The sequence below is a fragment of the Protopterus annectens genome, chromosome 15.part0, assembly GCF_019279795.1.
Source record: "Protopterus annectens isolate FY-2018-M chromosome 15.part0, PAN1.0, whole genome shotgun sequence".
NCBI classification, from domain to species: Eukaryota; Metazoa; Chordata; order Ceratodontiformes; family Protopteridae; genus Protopterus; species Protopterus annectens.
The window spans coordinates 731369425-731388855 of record NC_056749.1 but is presented as its reverse complement, the minus strand read 5'-3'; the positions used below and the strand labels follow the sequence as shown (position 1 = coordinate 731388855).

At 46.0% G+C, this 19431-nt stretch overlaps 1 protein-coding gene across 2 annotated transcripts in view; it reads right to left on the bottom strand.

Annotated features, from left to right (window-relative positions):
• Nucleotides 1-19431, bottom strand: part of FMR1 (FMRP translational regulator 1) — a 2052104-nt gene that overhangs the window by 1714435 nt on the left and 318238 nt on the right. The gene's annotated exons all lie outside the window — the stretch shown is intronic.

Genomic DNA, 19431 nt, shown 5'->3' with positions numbered 1-19431 from the left:
GTTTGGGGCAGTAGAGAGGTCAAAGGGCAAAGCAGAGAACTGAAAATGAGAGGAAGAAACAGAAAAAAATGCAAAAACTTCCTGAAAAGAGAACGAATAGGAATATAAGGGTAAACATCCTTCAGAGCCAAAGACACCAGAACAGCCTGGGGTAGCAACAGAAGAAAAATACAGTTGTGTACACTTACCATAAATGTAGATGCTAGAGTGTATTCCACTGTTGCAGTCATAACCTGTGGGTTATCCCTGCTGTGGTAGCCCTCGGCCAGCCTGAACACCAGAGTCAATGTTTTTCTGCGTCGGCTGCTGTCGCTTGCTGCCTGACGTCAGGTCGTCAGTGCTATAAAGGAGAGCAGCCGATGCCGTTACATCAGTTTTTCTTGCCCTAACCTTTCAGAGGCGCAAATAAATATGGTAAAATGATCCTGGCGGCTAAAAGCCACATTTTGAAACTTATGTCTCCCTAAAAAGAGAAGATATAAGGGGGAAGGAGGGTGGGAAAAGTACAGTTGTGTACACTTACCATAAATGTAGATGTTCGAGTGTCTTCACTGTTGCAGTCATCACTGTAGGGTTCTCCCCTGCCGGCAGGCAGTCCTCGGTCGGCCAGAATCCCAAAGTCTGGGTCCGGCGTCGGCTGCTCAGCCATGCTCCCTGACGTCAGTGCGCCAGGAGTACAAAACTGCCAGCCGACGCCATGTTCTCCAGTTTTTCTTGCCCCAGATGTCAGGTGATCCAAAATGAGAATAACCCCATACCCTTTTGCAAATACACCTCAGAAAAAGGGTGAAGAAGGGAGCCACACAAAAGAAAAAATAAGAGGGGACAGGAGGGAGGGTAACCCAGACTGCAACAGTGAAGACACTCGAACATCTACATTTATGGTAAGTGTACAAAACTGTACTATGTTCATCGTGTTTCACTGCTGCAGTCATCACTGTAGGGTTGAATCCCAAAGCAGAATAAAAGGGAGGTGGTCATAAAGCAGAGGGGGCGGCTAAAAGGCCCTGCAAAACAGCAGAAGCAAAGCCTGCCCTAGACTTAGAGTAAAGAGGTAGATTGTAGTGCTTAGAAAAACTATGCACTGAACTCCAAGTTGCAGCTTCCAAAATGTCTTTGGTAGGAACTCCCCGGAGGAAGGCAGCTGAAGTGGCAGCAGCCCTGGTAGAGTGAGTCTTTATGCTCCCTGGGATCTGCTTTCCATGGTGTGAATAACAAAATCTGATTCCATGAGCAATCCATTTAGAAATGGTCTGTTTTGAAATGGCTTTGCCTTGGGAACTGGAAGCATAAGAAAAGTACAGTTTTGTACCTACCATAAATGTAGATGTCCGAACTGGATAGCATCTGCAGTCATAACAAGTGGGTTGTCCTGTCGTCAGGCAGCCCTGCAGTCGGCCGGATTCCAAAGTCCGGGTCCGGCTTCGGCTGATGTCGCACTCCACCCGACGTCATCTCTGTTGGTCTTCGGGTATAAAAGCATCAGCCGACGCCATTTTCCTCAGTGTTTCTTGCCCCAGATGCCAGTAGCCCTCTTGCAGGCTAAAAATTTGGACAGATGCCAATGTTTCCAAATAGATAGAGGTAAACACAACAATAAGCATATATGTACATATATACAAACAAATACACCATAAAAGACTCCCCCCCAACAGCTAGCTATTAGGAGGGTAAACACCCTAGGAGTACCACAGAGGGGAAGGAGGGAGGGTAATCCTGACTGCAGATGCTATCCAGTTCGGACATCTACATTTATGGTAGGTACAAAACTGTACTATGTCCTTCATGGATGCATCTGCAGTCATAACAAGTGGGTAGAATACCATAGCCAACTAGGGAGGAGGATAAAAGTAGATTATGGTGTGTTTAGGATCCCTTGCAGTACAGCAGTGGCAAACCCTGCTCGGGATCTGGAATATAGAGGCAAATTATAATGCTTGGCAAATGTATGCACGGAGGTCCAAGTAGCCGCCTCAATAATGTCTTTGGTTGCCACTCCTCGTAAGAAGGCTGTGGTAGTGGCTGTTGCCCTTGTAGAATGAGGTCTTATGTTCTGTGGAATTGGTTTTCCATGGAAGGAGTAACAGTATCGTATGCAATTTCCTATCCATTTGGAGATTGTCTGTTTGGAAATAGCTTTTCCTTCCCTTCCTGTTGCATAGGCTACAAAAAGTTGGTCAGTCTTTCTGCTATTTTTGTTCTGTCCAAGTAGTAGCGTAGCTGTCCATGTACATCCAAGGTATGCAGTATTCTTTCCCTCTGTTTTGTGGGTTGGGAAAGAAGGTAGGTAGGTGGATTGCCTGGTTTAAAGACACTCTGGATACCACCTTGGGCATAAATGTAGGATTAGTCCTCATGGACACTCTATCTTGGTGGAAGATTAGGAAGGGTTGCACTGCCATTAAGGCCTGTAGTTCTGAAACCCTCCTTGCTGAAGTAATTGCCAGTAGGAAAGCAGTTTTCCATGACAGGTGTTGTAGGTCTGCTGTTGCTGCTGGTTCAAAGGGTGATAGTGTCAACTTTTCTAGCACAAAGTTTAAATCCCAAGCTGGTAATGGTGGTTTCCTTGGAGGTTTTACATTCTTGATTCCTCTGAGGAACTGCCTGAGCAAAGGGTGCGAAAAAACAGGTGGATCAAAGCTGTATTCTGCTGAAATAGCTGATGCATGTATCTTGATGGAGGAGTAGGACAGGCCTGAATGAAGAAGTTCGGCCAGATACTCCAGAATGTTAGGCATATCTATGTTTGACACATCTTTTCCTCTTTCCGTACTCCAAATGACAAACCTTTTCCATTTTCCAGCATAGTTCCTTCTTGTTGAAGGTCTGCGTGCTTCAAGAATAATGTCTTTAACTCTTTGGGAAAGTTCTGGATTAGCTGCTGCTATGTGATGTTCCATGCAGTCGGTTGCAGCGTTTTTAGGTTTGGATGTATGAGGCTGTAGTTGTTCTGAGTAAAGGTCAAAGGCATCAGGGTATTGGCCACATATTGTTCCGAGACATGCTCTTCAGTAGTGGGTACCAGTGTTGTCTTGGCCAGTTTGGAGCTATCAGGATTATCCTTGGACGTTCTTCCTTGATTTTTAGTAGTACCTTGTGTATCAAAGGAAGAGGTGGGAATGCATATGCTGTTAGGCCTTTCCAGTTGAAGGAGAGTGAGTCCACTTTCCATGCTAGTGGGTGGAATGTCCTTGTGCAGAATTTTTGAGCTGGTGATTGAGAGGTGATGCGAATAGGTCTATCTGTGGCATTCCCCATTTCTTGAGATGGTCTTGAAGATGTCCGGGTGCAGCTTCCATTCGTGGGCATCCGTGGTTCTGCTTAATATGTCTGCTAGGTATTGTCTTTCCCGGTACAAATATTGCCTGTAACTGAATGTTGTAGCTGAGTGCCAGGGTCCACAGCTCCAAGGTCATTCTGCATAGGGGTATGAATGAGTGCCTCCCTGTTTGTAGATGTACCACATGACTGTGGTGTTGTCTGTCCTTATCATCAACTGGCCCTCTTTGAGAAATGGTTTGAACTTTTGGATTGCCAGTTTTACTGCCAGCATTTCTTTTAGATTGATGTGCAGGTGAAGTTGATCCTGTGTCCACAATCCTTGCACGCATTTGTCCAGCATGTGGGCCCTCCATCCTAGGTCTGAAGCGCCTGTTGTGATGGTCTGGCTTGGCTGACATCTGCGAAAGGGTAGGCCTGGGTTTGACTGGCATGCCTGAGCCCACCATAGGAACTCCTGTTTTAAGCATGGAATTAGTGGGATTTCTGTTTCTAGACTGTGTCTGTGTTGGGACCATAAATTCTTTAGGTACCACTGTAGTTTCCTCATATGTAGTCTGGCAAATGGGACCAAGATTATGCATGATGCCATGAAGCCCAAGGCCTGCAGAACTTTTCTTGCTGTTAACTTGTTCAGTTTTGTTAGTGCCAAGAAGTAAAGAGGAAGTTCTTTTGTTTTTCTGTAGTCAGGAATGCCATTTGTTGTACTGTGTCCAATTCCGCCCAAGAATGTCCTTGTTTGGGATGGTATCAGCCTTGACTTTTGTAAATTGACTGTGTATCCCAGTCCTTGTAGCAAGTAAATGACCCTTTGTAAATCTGTTGTCAGCTTGCTTTTGTTGTCGCTTGTAGCAGGCAGTCGTCCAGGTATGGGTAAATTTGAATTCCTGTAGTCTGCAATGGGCGATTACTGATGCCAGGCATTTTGTGAATACTCTGGGCAGTAGATAAGCCAAAGGGCAATGCTGAGAATTGATAGTGCTCTGATCCTGCAAGAAATCTGAGGTATCTTCTGCAGATTGGTCGAATGGGGACGTGCAGGTATGCCTCCTTGAGATCTAGAGTTACCAGCCAAGACTCCTTGCCCAGCATGGGAAGAAGTTGCTGTAGGGTCAGCATTTTGAATTTTGGGACAATGATGTATGTATTTAAGGTGGACAGGTCGAGAATTGGTCTCCAACTTTTTCCTTTCTTGGAACTAGGAATAGTCTGGAGTAGAACCCTTTCCTTGTTCTGCTGTTGGCACTCTTTCCACAGCTCTCATGTTTGCTAACTCCATTATCTGGCGAGAGCCTCTGTTTTTGATTTGGAGGTAGATTTGGCATTCCTCTTTGACTGGTAAAGTGTGGAAGTGAAACCGGTAACCTTGATCTATGGTTTGTAAAATCCACTTGTCTTTTGTTATGTAGTGCCAGTTCTTTGAAAATAAGGTTAACTTTCCGCCTAGAGGAGCTGCTATTTGTTCCCTGGTAGGCAGATTTAGGATTAAGTCACTGTGGTTGTGCTGATGTAGTGGCAGTGGCTGTGTCTGTGCCTCTGTTGTTACCTTGCCACTGTCGCCCTCTGTAGGCACCTCCTCTGGATTGGTTTCTGCCTCTGGAACGCCTATTCCTGCCCCTTTGAAATTTTGTGGAGTCAGGAAAGGACCAATTTTTGGCAGGCCAGTTCCTGCTAAACCTTGGGGTTGAACCTGCAAGAAATCTTTAACAGTTTGAACAGATTTTGCCTTTTCTTCCATTTTCTTCATAACCTGCTGGGCAGGTGTACCAAACAAACTTGTCTTGTCCATAGGAGCATCTAGCAACTTAGCTTTAACATGATCCGGTAAAGCTTGTTCCTTTAGCCATGCATGCCTTCTTATCACTGTGCCTGTCATGGCTGATCTAAATGAAGCCTCCAGTGCATCATAGCCACATTTTAAGGAATGGTTGCTAACCTGTTGTATGTTATTTACCATCTCTAATACATATTTCTTATCAAGAGATTCATCAGTGGTTAGTTTTTAGTTAACTGATCAAGCATAAACTCTTGGTATTGTATCATGTGAAACTGACAGTTGAAACCTCGAGCTGAAAGAGTAGATGAAGCGTAGCCTCTTTCACCCCATCTGTCTCGTGACGTTGCTTCCCGTTCAGAAGGAATAGCGTTTTAAGCTGTGGTCGACGCTAGTGCCTTGGGACCCTGGGATATAGTTTCTGGGTCTGCAAGTGGGGCCTTGTAAAGGTGGTGATGAGTATCTGGCACCCTGTAAAATCTGTCTGGTTTGGCAGGGGCTGGGGTAAAGAATCTGGAGCGGAGCAAACATCATTGAAAGCATCATCCACCACAGAGAGAACAGGAGGTATAGCTAAGGGCCTGTGCTGTGGGAGGTGCAGAAAGGTCCTAAGTCTTTTCTGGAGTCTGAAAAATCCTGTTGCTGCCATTGGAACTGTTCTCGCATGGCATGCAAGGTTTCCCCAAAGGAGAATTCTTCTGGTGGGGAAGCAGCTGGAATGGATTCTTCAGCATCAGAATCTTCAAAATTGGAGAAGGGAGCCTCAGGCTGGTCAGTTATGTCTGATTCATCAGCAGAATCATCAGAAGACACTGGCTCAGGGCTCTGCCCTAGGTCTCTTCTCTGGGGCCGAGAGGCCCTGTCTGGGTGAGATTGAGATCCTCTAATTAAAGAAATTAAATCTTCTGCCAAAGAAAGCATTTGAGAACTAGAAGAGGGCCTGGATGTGGGGGTTTAACAGGCACTGTTTTAGTAGTCTTGGCTGCTTTAGCCCTGGCGAAGGCCTTAATGGACATGGCAGCTGGAGGCCTAGCAGCACCACGTGCTGGGGTAGAGACATCCAAGGGATGGTGTCTGATAAGTCAACCACCGTAGTGGGTAAAATTTCTGAGGTCGATTCAAGAGTTGTAGCAGGGCCTCAGTTGTAAGAATAGGTTCAGCTGTACTTTGAGCAGTTTTCTCGGTTTCGCCGAAACCGAGACACTCATGTTTGCTTTACCGTGGTTTCGCCGAAACCGCGGACCGCGAGTGTCGGTCTTTATCTTTATGCTTTTGGGGTAGTCGGAGGATCCGGCGGCATAATGTACGCAAAATCAGAACCGAAAAACTGTTCTGCAAACTCCGACCGACGCCTAAGCGTGTCGGTTGAAAGAGGCACAGGCGAACAGGCTGCTACGCGTGGGCTGGGCCTAAACAAGGCAGACAGTAAGAGTGGAAATCTTTATGAGGTATTTGTTTCCCACAGGTTAAACAATTGTTAACTTTTTCTGACATCGGCTGAGGCAAGAAAGAGTCCCCAACGGGTACTTAGCTTTAGAAGTCTTCGAAGTAGTATTCGGTAGAAGTAATCTCTGGATCCGACCGACCGGCACTTGCGAACAGCTTCTGCTTCGGGCGCCACACGGCAAGAAAGACTGAGGAAAATGGCGTCGGCTGATGCTTTTATACCCGAAGACCAACAGAGATGACGTCGAGTGGAGTGCGACATCAGCCGAAGCCGGACCCGGACTTTGGAATCCGGCCGACTGCAGGGCTGCCTGACGACAGGACAACCCACTTGTTATGACTGCAGATGCATCCATGAAGGACATCAAACAATTGCTCTGATTTCCTGATGTCCTTGGTTCTGTCCAGGTAAAAACGTAGTTGTCTGTGTACATCTAAGGAATGCAAGATCCTTTCCCCCTTATTTTGAGGACTGGGGAAAAAAGTTGGCAGCCACTTTGGAAACCACCTTAGGCATGAAAGTAGGATTCGTCCTTAAAGACACCCTGTCTTGGTGAAAAATAATGTAAGGTTCCACAGCCATGAGAGCTTGCCACTCCGAAACTCTCCTGGCAGAGGTCAGAGCTAACAGGATGGCTGTCTTCCATGATAAAAACTTGATGTCAGATGTGGCAGCAGGCACAAAAGGAGGTAAGGTGAGTTTTTCCAAGACATAGTTGAGATCTCAGGCAGGAATGGGTGGAGATCTAGGGGGCCTTACATTCTTAGCTCCTCTGAGAAACTGTCTCATGAGCTGGTGGGAAAAGATTGGAGGGTCTGTATTATAATGAGCAGAGATAGCAGAGGCATGTATCTTTATGGAAGAGAAGGAGAGACCCTTATGAAATAGGTCTGACAGATAAAGTAAAATCAGAGGAATATAAGGAATAAGAGGATCCGAATCCTGAGCCTGCATCCAGGTGCAAAATCTCTTCCATTTTCCTGCATAAGATTTCCTAGTGCTAGGACGTCTGGCTTCTAAAATGACATCCATAACCTGTTTGGGTAGGAGAGAATGAATCATAGACCCTGGATTAGCCAGGCAGCCAGGCTGAGAGTTTTGACATGGGAGTGCAGAACCTGACCCTGGTGTTGGGACAGAAGGTTCGGAGTCTGAGGTAAAACCCAAGGGGGCTCCTGAGAAAGGTTTTTCAGTGTTGGATACCAAAACTGTCTAGGCCAATTTGGGGCCAGTAAAATTATCATCTTGGGCTTGTCCTGCTTGATCTTTAATAACACCCGTGGAAGAAGAGGTAGAGGTGGGAAGGCATACCCCGAGAGGTTTCTCCAACTGAATGATAGTGCATCCACTTTCCATGCTAGTTCGTGGAATGTCCTTGTGCAAAAAATCTGTAGTTGATGGTTGAGGTGGGATGCAAAAAGATCTATGTGCGGGCATCCCCAGGCTGCTGTAATCATCTTGAATATTTCGGTGTCCAGCATCCATTCGTGTGGGTCTGACAGGTTCCTGCTCAGGTTCCTGCTCAGACTGTCTGCCAGGATGTTTTGTTTCCCTGATAGAGACTGAGTTTGTAGGTCCATTTTGCAATCTAGAGCTGTGTTCCATAGATTCATGGCTAGTCTGCAAAGGGGGTAGGAGTGTGATCCCCCTTGCTTGTTTATGTACCACATAACTGTGGTGTTGTCTTTCCATATCAGTAGTTGTCCTGGTTGTAGAAGATTCCTGAAGGCCAATAGAGCGTTCTTAACAGCTAACATTTCCTTAAATTGATATGCAGGTGCTTCTGATCCTTTGTCCAAAGGCCCTGCAGACATGTGCCCTGCAAATGGGCTCCCCATGCGTAATCTGAGGCGTCCGTGGTTAGTATCTGGCTGGCTGGAGGCAGACTGAAGGCTTTCCCTTTGTTTTGAATACATGCCTTGGACCACCAAAGGAATTCTCTTTGAAGACAGGGCAGGACAGTGATCTGTGTGTCTAAACTGTGGCAATGCTGGGACCATACACTTTTTAGGTACCACTGTATTTTCCTCATATGCAGTCTTGCATATGGTACGAGAAGGATGCAGGAGGCCATGTAACCCAAAGCCTGCAGGAATTTCCTTGCAGATAGCTGAGTTAGTGACGCCAAGGTTTTGAAAGTTGAAGCCAGCTGTAATTGTTTTTCGGATGTCAGAAATGCCATCTGGGTTGTTGTGTTTAGAAGAGCACCCAGAAAAGTTCTGTTGTGAGGGTGTCAAATTTGACTTTTTTATGTTCACAGTGAATCCCAGGAACTTGAGAAGATTCTGAACAAATTCTAGATGCTGGAGTAAGACATCCTTGCTGTCTGCTTGAATAAGACAGTCGTCCAGATAAGGGTAAATTTGAATTACCTTGAGACTGCAAAAAGCTACTACTGGTGCCAGGCATTTGGTGAAGACCCTGGGCGCAGTAGACAATCCAAAGGGCAGCGCAGAGAATTGATAGTGCCTCGATCCGGCCTTGAACCGGAGGTATTTTCTGCACTCCTGCCTGATAGGAATGTGTAAATAAGCCTCCTTTAAATCCAAAGTTACCATCCATGCATTTTTGCTCAGCATTGGCAGAAGCTGCTGTACAGTAAGCATCTTGAATTTTGGTATCTCAAGAAAAGTGTTGCAGATCCAGAATGGGTCTCCATGAATTTTGCTTTCTGGGAACTAGAAAGAGCCTTGAGTAAAAACCTTGTCCCATTTCTGAAAGTGGAACTAGTTCTATGGCCCTCATAGCCAAGAGGGCTTCCACCTGGTTTAAGGCCTCTACCCACTGATGTTTTGGTAGATCCGGCCATCCACTTGGTCTTGGTAGGGTATGAAAATGGAATTTGTAACCTCTTGAATCCACATCCAGAACCCACTTGTCTTGGGTTATATGTGTCCAATTTAGGTGGAAAAGAGAGAGTTTTCCTCCGAGAGGGGCTTCCAGGCAAGAAGTTCCTGCAGCCCAGTAGAGGGAGTCATTGAGCATGTTTTCTATGAGCTTGAGATCTGTCCTCTCCACCCCTAGGGGTGGAAGCAGTCCACTGTCTTGGTCTGTAGGAGGTCTGAGTTTGGGGCCTTCCTCGGGAGCGTCTGTATCTACCCCTCTGAGGCCTGTCTGAGTTGGGAAAGGACCAATTTTTAGTAGGCCAATTCCTACTAAATCTGGGTGGCTGTACTTGTAAGAAATCCTTAACCGTTTGCATGGATTTTGCCTTGTCCTCCATCTTCTTAATCACCTCTTCAGCCTTAGATCCAAATAAAACGTTATGCTGAACAGGAGCATCCAGTAACTTAGCTTTTACTTGATCCGGCAAGTTCTGTTCCTTTAACCAAGCATGTCTTCTAATGACTGTGCCAGAGGCAGCAGCCCTACAAGAAGCCTCCAAGGCATCAAAACCACAGCGTAAACCATGCTTCCCTACTTGCTCAGTGGCATGCATTAAATCATGTAATTCCTTATTATCTGCACAAGCGGAAATGGAAGTTAGCTTTTGTTTCAAAACAGACAGTAGAAATTGCTGGTATTTCAGCATATGAAATTGACAGTTTAAAGCCCTAATAGATAAAGTTGCAGAAGTGTACACTTTTTTGCCCCATATTTCTAAAGCTCTGGAATCATTCTCTGTGGGAATGGGGTTTTTAGCAGAAGCAGCCTTACCCCCTTAGGGCCCTGAGAAATGGTTTCAGGATCAGCGGTAGGATTCTTGTATAAAAACTGGTGGGAATCAGGAACCCTACAATATCTATCTGGCTTAACAGGAGCTGGAGGAAAAGAGTTGGGAGTTAAGTTAGCCTCAGAAAAGGCATCATCCACAATATCCAAAATAGGAGGGATAGCCAGGGGTCTATGTTGGGGAAGAAAAAGAAAATCCCCAAGTCTTTTCTTAGATTCCGAGTACTCCTGTCCTTCCCAGTGAAAATGTTCCCTCATTTCATGTAAAGTTTCCCCAAAGGAAAAATCCTCAGGGGGAGAAGCTGAAGGAATGGATTCCTCAGCATCAGAATCCTCATAAGGAGGGAAAGAATAATCCTGGTCAGAAGAAGACACTGAAGAAACAGAAGCCTGATCAGAAGAATCATAATGCAATTCCTGCCTTGGCCTTTTATCTGGAGGGGGAAGTGAACCCCTAATCATAATAAGTAAGTCCTCCACAATCTTAAGTAACTGTTTCTGAGACTTGGGTCCCGGATCAGAAGAGGCCTGGGCTGTAGTCTTTGATTTGGAAGGAGTCTTTGCCTTTGTCTTTGGTTTTGCCTTTATCAGAAGCTGTGTAGGCCTGAAAACCCCCTCGGAAGCCGGTACCTGCACAGCGGCTCCGGACCCATCCGAAGGAGCATTGTCCGAAGGTCCTGCAACTGAAATATTCAAAGGCCTAGTTGGCGCCTCGTGGGAGTCTGTTTCGGCCATCGATTCCGAAATGGCCGACGACAGGGGCTGCAAAAGCGCCTCACTGACGAAGGCCGAACCTGAAGCTGGCTCTGCTTGTTCAACATCATCTGTTTTGGACCTCGGAGGCCTGTCTTTATCCTTGCGTCGTTTGTGAACTCCGGTAGTCGGAAACGTGTCCGACGACATTTTGTAATTAAATCGCCTACCGAAGTAATGAAATGTAAAATCGTACCTTCGTTTAATCGTATGTTGATTAAATCTAGCACAAAACCGACAACTAGCTACATCGTGGTCAGGGCCTAAGCAAGGAATACAGTAAGAATGAAAATCCTTATGAGGTATTTGCTTCCCACATGAAATACAATTATTAACTTTTTCTGACATCGGACTGGAGCAAGAAAAAGTTTCAACGGGTACTTAGCTTTGAAAAGGAGAAGAAAGTCTTCGGACTGAAGTGCGTAAGAAAAAATTGTCAGGAGTCAGCCGACCGGCACTTGCGAACTGCTTTCACCGCATGGCAAGAAAGACTGGAGAACATGGCGTCGGCTGCCAGTTTTGCACTCCTGGCGCACTGACGTCAGGGAGCATGGCTGAGCAGCCGACGCCGGACCCAGACTTTGGGATTCTGGCCGACCGAGGACTGCCTGCCGGCAGGGGAGAACCCTACAGTGATGACTGCAACAGTGAAACACGATGAACATCCAGGACTGCAACAGTGAATACACTCAAACATCTACATTTATGGTAAGTGTACACAACTGTACTATGTTCTTCGCGTTTCACTGTTGTAGTCATCACCTGTGGGAGGAACCCCAAAGCTGACAAGAGGGGTGGTAGGCTTAGTAAGAGACCTAGGAATGGGTCAGCATGCCCTGCAGAACTGCAGAGGCAAACCCTGCCCTAGTCTTAGAAAATAAGGGTAGGTGGTAATGCTTGGTAAAGGTATGGACAGAAATCCAGGTGGCAGCTTCCAGGATGTCCCTGGTGGGAACTCCTCAGAGGAATGCTGTGGAAGCGGAGGATGCCCTAGTGGAATGGGTTGGAATAGACTTGGGGGGGGGTGTTCCCATGCAATCTGTAGCAGAAATGGATAAAGTGTGATATCATTTGGAAATGGTTTGTTTGGGGATCAGAGGGAGACAGGTCTCTAGAGGCTGAGTGTGCTGACACCAAAGGTTCTTTAGGTACCACGGAAGTTTTCTCATGTGAAGCCTGGCCAGAGGAATTAGAAGGATGCAAGATGTCATGTACCCCAAGGCTTGCAGGAGCTACCTGGCAGTGAGGTGACTTCTGGAAGCCAGCTGGGTGAAGTACACAGGCAGGAAGCTCTGCTTTTCTGGGGATAGGAAGGCCATTTGGGATGCTGTGTCCAGCAGTGCTCCCAAGAAAATGATCTTCCTGGAGGGTGCTTGCTTTGATTTCTTCTCGTTGATGGTGTACCATAAGGAGGGTAGGAGAGTTTTGACAAAGAGGAGGTCCTTAATGAGCTTTTCTTTGCAGTCTGCCTGAATGAGGCAGTCATCCAGATAAGGGTAAATTTGTATATTTTTCTGTCTGCAGAAAGCTATGGCTGGGGCTAAGCATTTGGTGAATACCATGGGAGCAGTAGATAAGCCAAAGGGTAGCACAGAGAACTGAAAGTGTTATGAGCCTGCTCTGAAGTGAAGGAATTTCCTGCAAGATTCCCTTATGGGGATGTGGAGATAGGCATCTTTAAGATCTACGGTTACTAACCAGGCATTTTTTGTCAGCATAGGCAGCAGCCGCTGTAAGGTTAGCATTTTGAATTTGGGGACCACCAGGAAGGTGTTCAGAATGGACAGGGGATGGGGCGTCAAGTGCCCTCTTTTTTGAGAGCAAGGAATAGTCTGGAATAAAAGCCTTTGCCTTTTTGATCTGAGGGGACAGGATCTACTGCCCCTTTGGATACAAAAGTTTGCACTTGTTTCAATGCCGCTGCCCACTGATTTGGAGGTAAGTCTGGGTACCCTCTTAGAATTGGAAGTTTGATGAAGGAGAATTTGTATTCTTGAAAAATAATCTTTAAGAACCATTGGTCCTTTGTTACAGAAAGCCAATTTTCTTTGCAGAGGGAGAGCCTTCCTCCTAGTTTTTGGTGAGAGAAAAGAGGGCAGAAGGGGTAGAGGGAGCCATTGAGAGTTTTTGCCATAAAGGGATGGCTTAGAAAGTACAGTTTTGTACCTATCATAAATGTAGATGTTTGAGTGCTCATACAGCTGCAGTCATAACAGATGGGTTATCCTGCCATCAGGCGGGTCCTCGGTCGGCCGAATTCCAAAGTCTAGGTCCGGTGTCTGTTGTCGTCGCTTCTTCCCTGACGTCAGTGAGTGCGGCAGGGGTATAAAAGAGGCAGCCGACGCCATTTTCTTCAGTCTTTCTTGCCGCAAGGTGCCCGAAGCAGAAGCAGTTCGCAAGTGCCGGTCGGCCAGCTCCTGAGATTTACGAAAGTATTTCAGCCGAAGTCTTCTTGAAAGCTAAGTACCCCGTTGGGGAAACTTTTCTTGCCTCAGACCGGTGTCAGACAAAGTTAATAATTGCATTTCATGTGGGAAGCAAATACTGCATAAGGATTTCCACTCTTTCTGTATACCTTGCTTAGGCCCAGACCACGACGTCTTGGCCTGCCGTTTTTGTGCTAGATTCAACAAGCCACTATTAAGTGTCGGGCGGCGTTCGCCCTTCACTTTTTTGGCAAAAAATTTAATTATATTATGTCGTCGGATACTCCGACTCCAGTTTTGAGCAAAAAACGCAAAGATAAGGACCGACATATGAGGTCCGCACCTCCGACTGAAACCACGCTAAGGCCGACTACCGGTTCTCCGGTACTCAGCGAGGCGCCTACGCAGCCCCCGAGTACCGATGACAATGCATTACCGGTGTCTTCAGTACCTGAGGTCACATGCTCCTCTGCCCCCATTCCTACTACAGATACCGACGCCACTCCTGGCGGGGAAACTCAGAATTTAGACAGGCCTGCCATTTTTCAAGGGGTCTTCAGGCCTTCCTCCTTCTCTATTAAAGCCTTCACTAAATCTAAAGCAGCTATGAAAACCAAAAAACAGGTTCCTCAGACCCCCTCTCAAGGCACCATGCCTAAAAACAGATGCTTAAAATCGCTGAGGATTTGATTACTCTTATCAAGGGTTCTCAATCAAAAGGCCCAGATTAGAGGAAGACTGCCCTTCCTCAGATCAAGCTTCTATTACCTCAGAACTATCTGAGGACCAGGATTATGCCTATTCTCCATTTGAAGACCCTGATGCAGAGGAGTGTATTCCCTCGGTCTCCTCCCCTGAGGACTTCTCTTTTGGGGAAACCCTGCATACATTGAGGGAACACTTTCACTGGGAAGGCCAAGATTACTCAGATTCCAAGAAAAGGCTCAGGGAATTTCTTCTGCTCCCCCAGCATAGGCGTCTGGCTATCCCTCCTGTTTTAGATATATTGGATGATGGGTACACAGAAGCCAGCCTTAATCCAGACTCTTTACCTCCAGCCCCTGTTAAACCAGACAGGTATTACCGGGTTCCTGATTCTCACCAGTTCCTATATAAAAGCCATACTGCTGACCCAGAAACAATTTCGCAGGGTCCCAAGGGAATTAAGGCCTCTACTGCTAAAAACCAATTACCTTCAGAGAGAGATTCCAGAGCTTTAGAAAGGTGGGGGAAAAAGGTGTACACCTCGGCCACTTTAACCATGAGGGCATTAAACTGTCAGTTCCATATGTTAAAGTATCAACAGTTTTTGATATCTCAGCTGAAAAGCAAGATGACACAACTAGAACAACCAGGATTTGTTGCATGGTGTAGAGCAAGTGGGTAAACATACCTTGCAGTGTGGTTTTCATGCTTTAGAGGCCTCATGTAGAGCTGCTGTTACAGGGTCTGTTATACGTAGGCATGCTTGGCTCAAAGAGCAAACCTTACCAGATCATGTCAAAACTAAATTATTAGATGCACCTCTTCAAAAAGATGTATTGTTTGGTGTTAAAGCTGAGGAGGTGCTAAAGAAAATGGAGGAAAAAGCGAAATCAATGCAAACAGTGAAAGATTTCCTGCATGTACAGCCTCCACGTTTCAGCAGAAACTGGCCTTCAAAAAATTGTTCCTTTCCAGCCACTGACAGACTGCAAAGGGGCAGATACAGGCATCCAAGGGGTAGAGGGCAACCTCAAGGATCTTTCAGAGCCAGACAGTGGCAAGCACCAACCCCAAGAGGTGGAGAAGATAGATCACACTTTTTTAGAAAACAGACACAATGACTTCCCCCTACACCTGCCAAGCAAAGCTTTAATGGCAGCACCTTTGGCCGGAAACCTGACATTATTCTCAAAAAATTGGCATATTGTTACAAAAGACAAATGGATTCTGGACATTATAGACAGAGGCTACAGGTTCCACTTTCACACCCTTCCAAAAATGAGAGGCATGCCAAACCTGCCACAAAATCAAAGGGCAGAGGTACAAAAACAAATTTCAGCTCTTGTGGACATAAAAGCAATTCAAGAGGTACCTGCAAAAGAACAAGGTCAAGGGTTTTATTCCAGACTATTCCTGGTACCAAGGAAAGACAAAGATTGGAGACCTATCTTAGACCTATCCATCTTAAACACATATCTACAGGTGCCAAAATTCAAGATGCTCACATTACAGCAGCTTCTTCCCATGCTGGGCAAGGAGTCTTGGCTGGTAACATTGGACCTCAAGGAGGCATACCTGCCTGTCCCTATCAGACAAGATTGCAGAAGATACCTCAGATTTCTTGCAGGTTCAACCCATTACCAATTCTCTGCATTGCCCTTTGTCTTATCTACTGCGCCCAGAGTGTTTACGAAATGCTTGGCATCAGTAATCGCCTTCTGCAGACTACAAGGGATACAAATCTACCCATATCTGGACGACTGCCTGACAGCAAGGGCATACTACTGCAACACCTGGCGTTTGTAATAAAACTGTTGAACTACCTGAGATACACAGTCAACAAAAAGAAATCAAAACTAATACCCTCTCAACAAATAATTTTCCTGGGTGCCAGCTTGGATACAACCACCCAGATGGCCTACCTCACGCCAGACAAGCAAGGGCAACTGACTGCAGCTGTATGCACAATGAACATCTCCCTGCCTTAGGAGTGGAAGTAGTCCACTGTTTGGTTTTCTGCTGTCCCTGGGGTGGGAGTCTGGGTGGTCTGTCCCTGCAGAGCTTACCTTGACCCTTATCTGCTAGGTGCAGGAAAGGACCAGTGTTTTGAGGCAAAATTCCTGCTGAACCTAGGAGGTTGTACCTGAAGAAAATCTTTTACTGTTTTCATAGATTTTGCTTTGTCTTCCATCTTTTTAAGCACCTCTTCTGCTTTTTCTCCAAACAAGCAGTCCTTATCCAAGGGTGCATCAAGTAATTTAGATTTGACATGATCAGGGAGAGATGGTTCCTTCAACCATGCATGTCTCCTAATGACGGATCCAGACACTGCTGCCCTGGTTGAGGCTTCTAGGGCATCACATCCACAGTGTAAAGAGTGTTTAGCCACTTGACAAGTAGAGTGCAGTAAATCTGCTAACTCTTTCGAATTGACACAGTAAGGAAAGGTAGAATTTTTTTTTTATCAGTTCCAAAGTGTGCTGTTGATATTTTAAGATGTGGAACTGACAGTTGAGAGCTCTGATAGCCAAGGTTGCAGAGGTACATACATTTATCCAGAGCTCTGGAGTCCTTGTCAGGAGTAGGATTCTTTGTAGAACTAGCCTTAGCTCCTTTTGGTCCCTGTGCAATGACCTCTGGGTCTGCAGCAGGACTTCTGTACAGGTATTTTTGAGACTCCAGTACTCTGTAATTCCTGTCAGGCTTTCTGGGAGCAGGTGGGAGGGCGTCAGGAGTTAAACTGGATTCCTGAAAGACATCATCAACCACCTCTAAGATAGGAAGGATGGCCAAGGGTCCGTGCTGGGGCAGGTCTAGAAACTCTTTCTGAGACTGAGGAAGTCCTAGGATTCCCAGTGGAAGTGTTCCCTAAGGGTGTGAAGAGTTTCCCCAAAGGAAAGATCTTCTGGTGGGGAGGCAGAGGGAATGGGTTCCTCTGCATCTGAATCCTCATAAGCAGTCAGAGGTTGCTGTTCCTCTTCAAAATCTGAATAATCAAACTCCTCAGAATCCTGTTCTGTTAGTATTTCAGGAGAAAGGGTCTCTTTTCCTTTTAGAAGTTGTGGCCTGACTACCCCTGATAAGGGTGATAAGATCCTCTACCATTTTAAGCATCTGAGTTTGGGGAGGAGGAACAGGAGTAACATGGTGGCTAGAGGTAGTTTTCCTGGGATTGGCCTTGCCTCTAGGCCTACGAGGATCCATCGGTCTGAGAGGAACGGTAGTCGGAAGAGAAGACGTAGTCTTTTGTCTGGAATTGGTAGTGTGAAAGGCCCCCTTGCAAGCTGGTTCCTGCATCGCTGCTCCGGACCCAACCGAGGCAGAGACGACCAAAGGCTCGGAAGACTAAGAACATTTCTGCGGCATACCAGACTCCAAAAGGGTCTCGGTAGAGGCCTGCAAGGTATCGAATCAGGCATCAAGGGCTGTGAAAGCACCTCACTGAATTCTGGAGAACTGGTGACCTGCTTAGTGTTAGAGTCGTTGGAAGGCTTGGCCTTGTGTGGCCTGTCTCTACCTTTATCCTTACGTTTCTTCGGAATGTCTATGGATGGTTGGCTGATGGATGCCATTTTGGAATGTGAAGATGGAAGATGAAAATACCTGGCTACAATAAGAGCTCTATGGCGACTGTTTCTCGCATTAAAGAGGGCACAGAACCAGCAACGGGGGATGTCATGATCTGGGCCTAAACAAGTAACACAGTAAGAGTGGAAGTCTCGGTGTGGTATTTGCATTTCACAGGTGAGACAACTGTTAACTGTTTCGGACATTGGTTAGTGCAAGAAAAAAAAAGGATCCCCAATGGGGTACTTAGCTTTAGACGTTTTCAGCTGTAAATCAAAACTCTGGTAGTGACCGACCGGCACACTTGCGAAAGTACAGTTGTGTACCTACCATAAATGTAGATGTTCGAGTGTATTCACTGTTGCAGTCATTACACTTGGGTTATCCTGCTGGCAGGCTACCCGCCGTTGGCCTGAATTCCAAAGTCCTGGTCCGGTGTCGGTTGCTGTCGCCTCTTCCCTGACGTCAGTGCGCCAGCGGTATACAAGATGCAGCTGACGCTATTTTCTTCAGTTTTTCTTGCCCCAGATGTCAGGTGACCCCAAAAGGGGTAGGCTAAAAACATTGCTTATGTAAAGCATACAATAAAATAAACAATACCTTCATCGACAAGCAAATACACCACATAGGTTGTATAGAATAGAGAAGTCCCAGCAAAGAAAGGGGGATGGTGGGTGGGTAACCTGGACTGCAACAGTGAATACACTCGAACATCTACATTTATGGTAGGTACACAACTGTACTATGTTCATCGTGTTTCACTGTTGCAGTCATTACACTTGGGTTGAATCCCAAAGCTGAGGTTGGGCGGCTGGGTCTAGATAGAATTAAGAGTGGCTATGAGGCCCTGCAGAACTGCAGTGGCAAATCCTGCTTTGGATTTAGAGTAAAGAGGTAAGTGGTAGTGCTTGATAAAAGTGTGCACTGAACTACAAGTTGCAGCCTCCAAAATTTCCTTGGTTGGTACTCCTCTGAGAAAGGCTGTTGCCCTGATCGAATGAAGCCTAATGCCCTTAGGCACTGATTTGTCATGTTGTGCATAGCAGAAACGTATGCAGTGTCCTATCCATTTTGAAACAGTCTGCTTTGACAAAGCTTTTCCTTGTGATCCTGCAGCATAAGACACCAAAAATTGCTCAGTCTTTCTGAAAGCTTTAGCTTTGTCCAAGTAGAAGCGTAGTTACGTGTGTATGTCCAAAGAATGCAGAAGTCTTTCCCTTTTATTCTGTGGATTCGGATAAAAAGTAGGCAAATGAACAGTATGGTTAAGAGCCACACTGGATACTACCTTTGGCATAAATGTTGGGTTTGTCCTTAGAGAAACCCTGTCCAGATGGAAAATGATAAAAGGTTCCACTGCCATTAATGCCTGTAACTCTGAGACTCTTCTTGCTGAAGTTATTGCTAGGAGCAGAGCTGTTTTCCATGATAAGAATTTTATCTCAGCTGAATTGGCTGGCTCAAAAGGAGGCAGTGTGAGTATTTTCCAAGACAAAATTGAGGTCCCATGTAGGTATCGGTGCTCTCCTTGGGGGTCTTATGTTTTTGGCCCCTCTGAGGTATTGCCTTAGCAGTGGATGTGAGAAAATAGGAGGTTCCGTATTGTAATGGACTGAAATGGCAGAGGCATGGATCTTAACTGATGAGAAGGATAGGACTTTGTCCAGCATCTCAGTTAGGTATTGTAAAATCTGAGGAATACTCGGAACAAGTGGTTCAATTCCTTGTGCCTTATTCCAAGCACAAAATCTCTTCCATTTTTCTGCATAAGATTTTCTGGTGCTGGTCCTCCTGGCTTCCAAAATGAC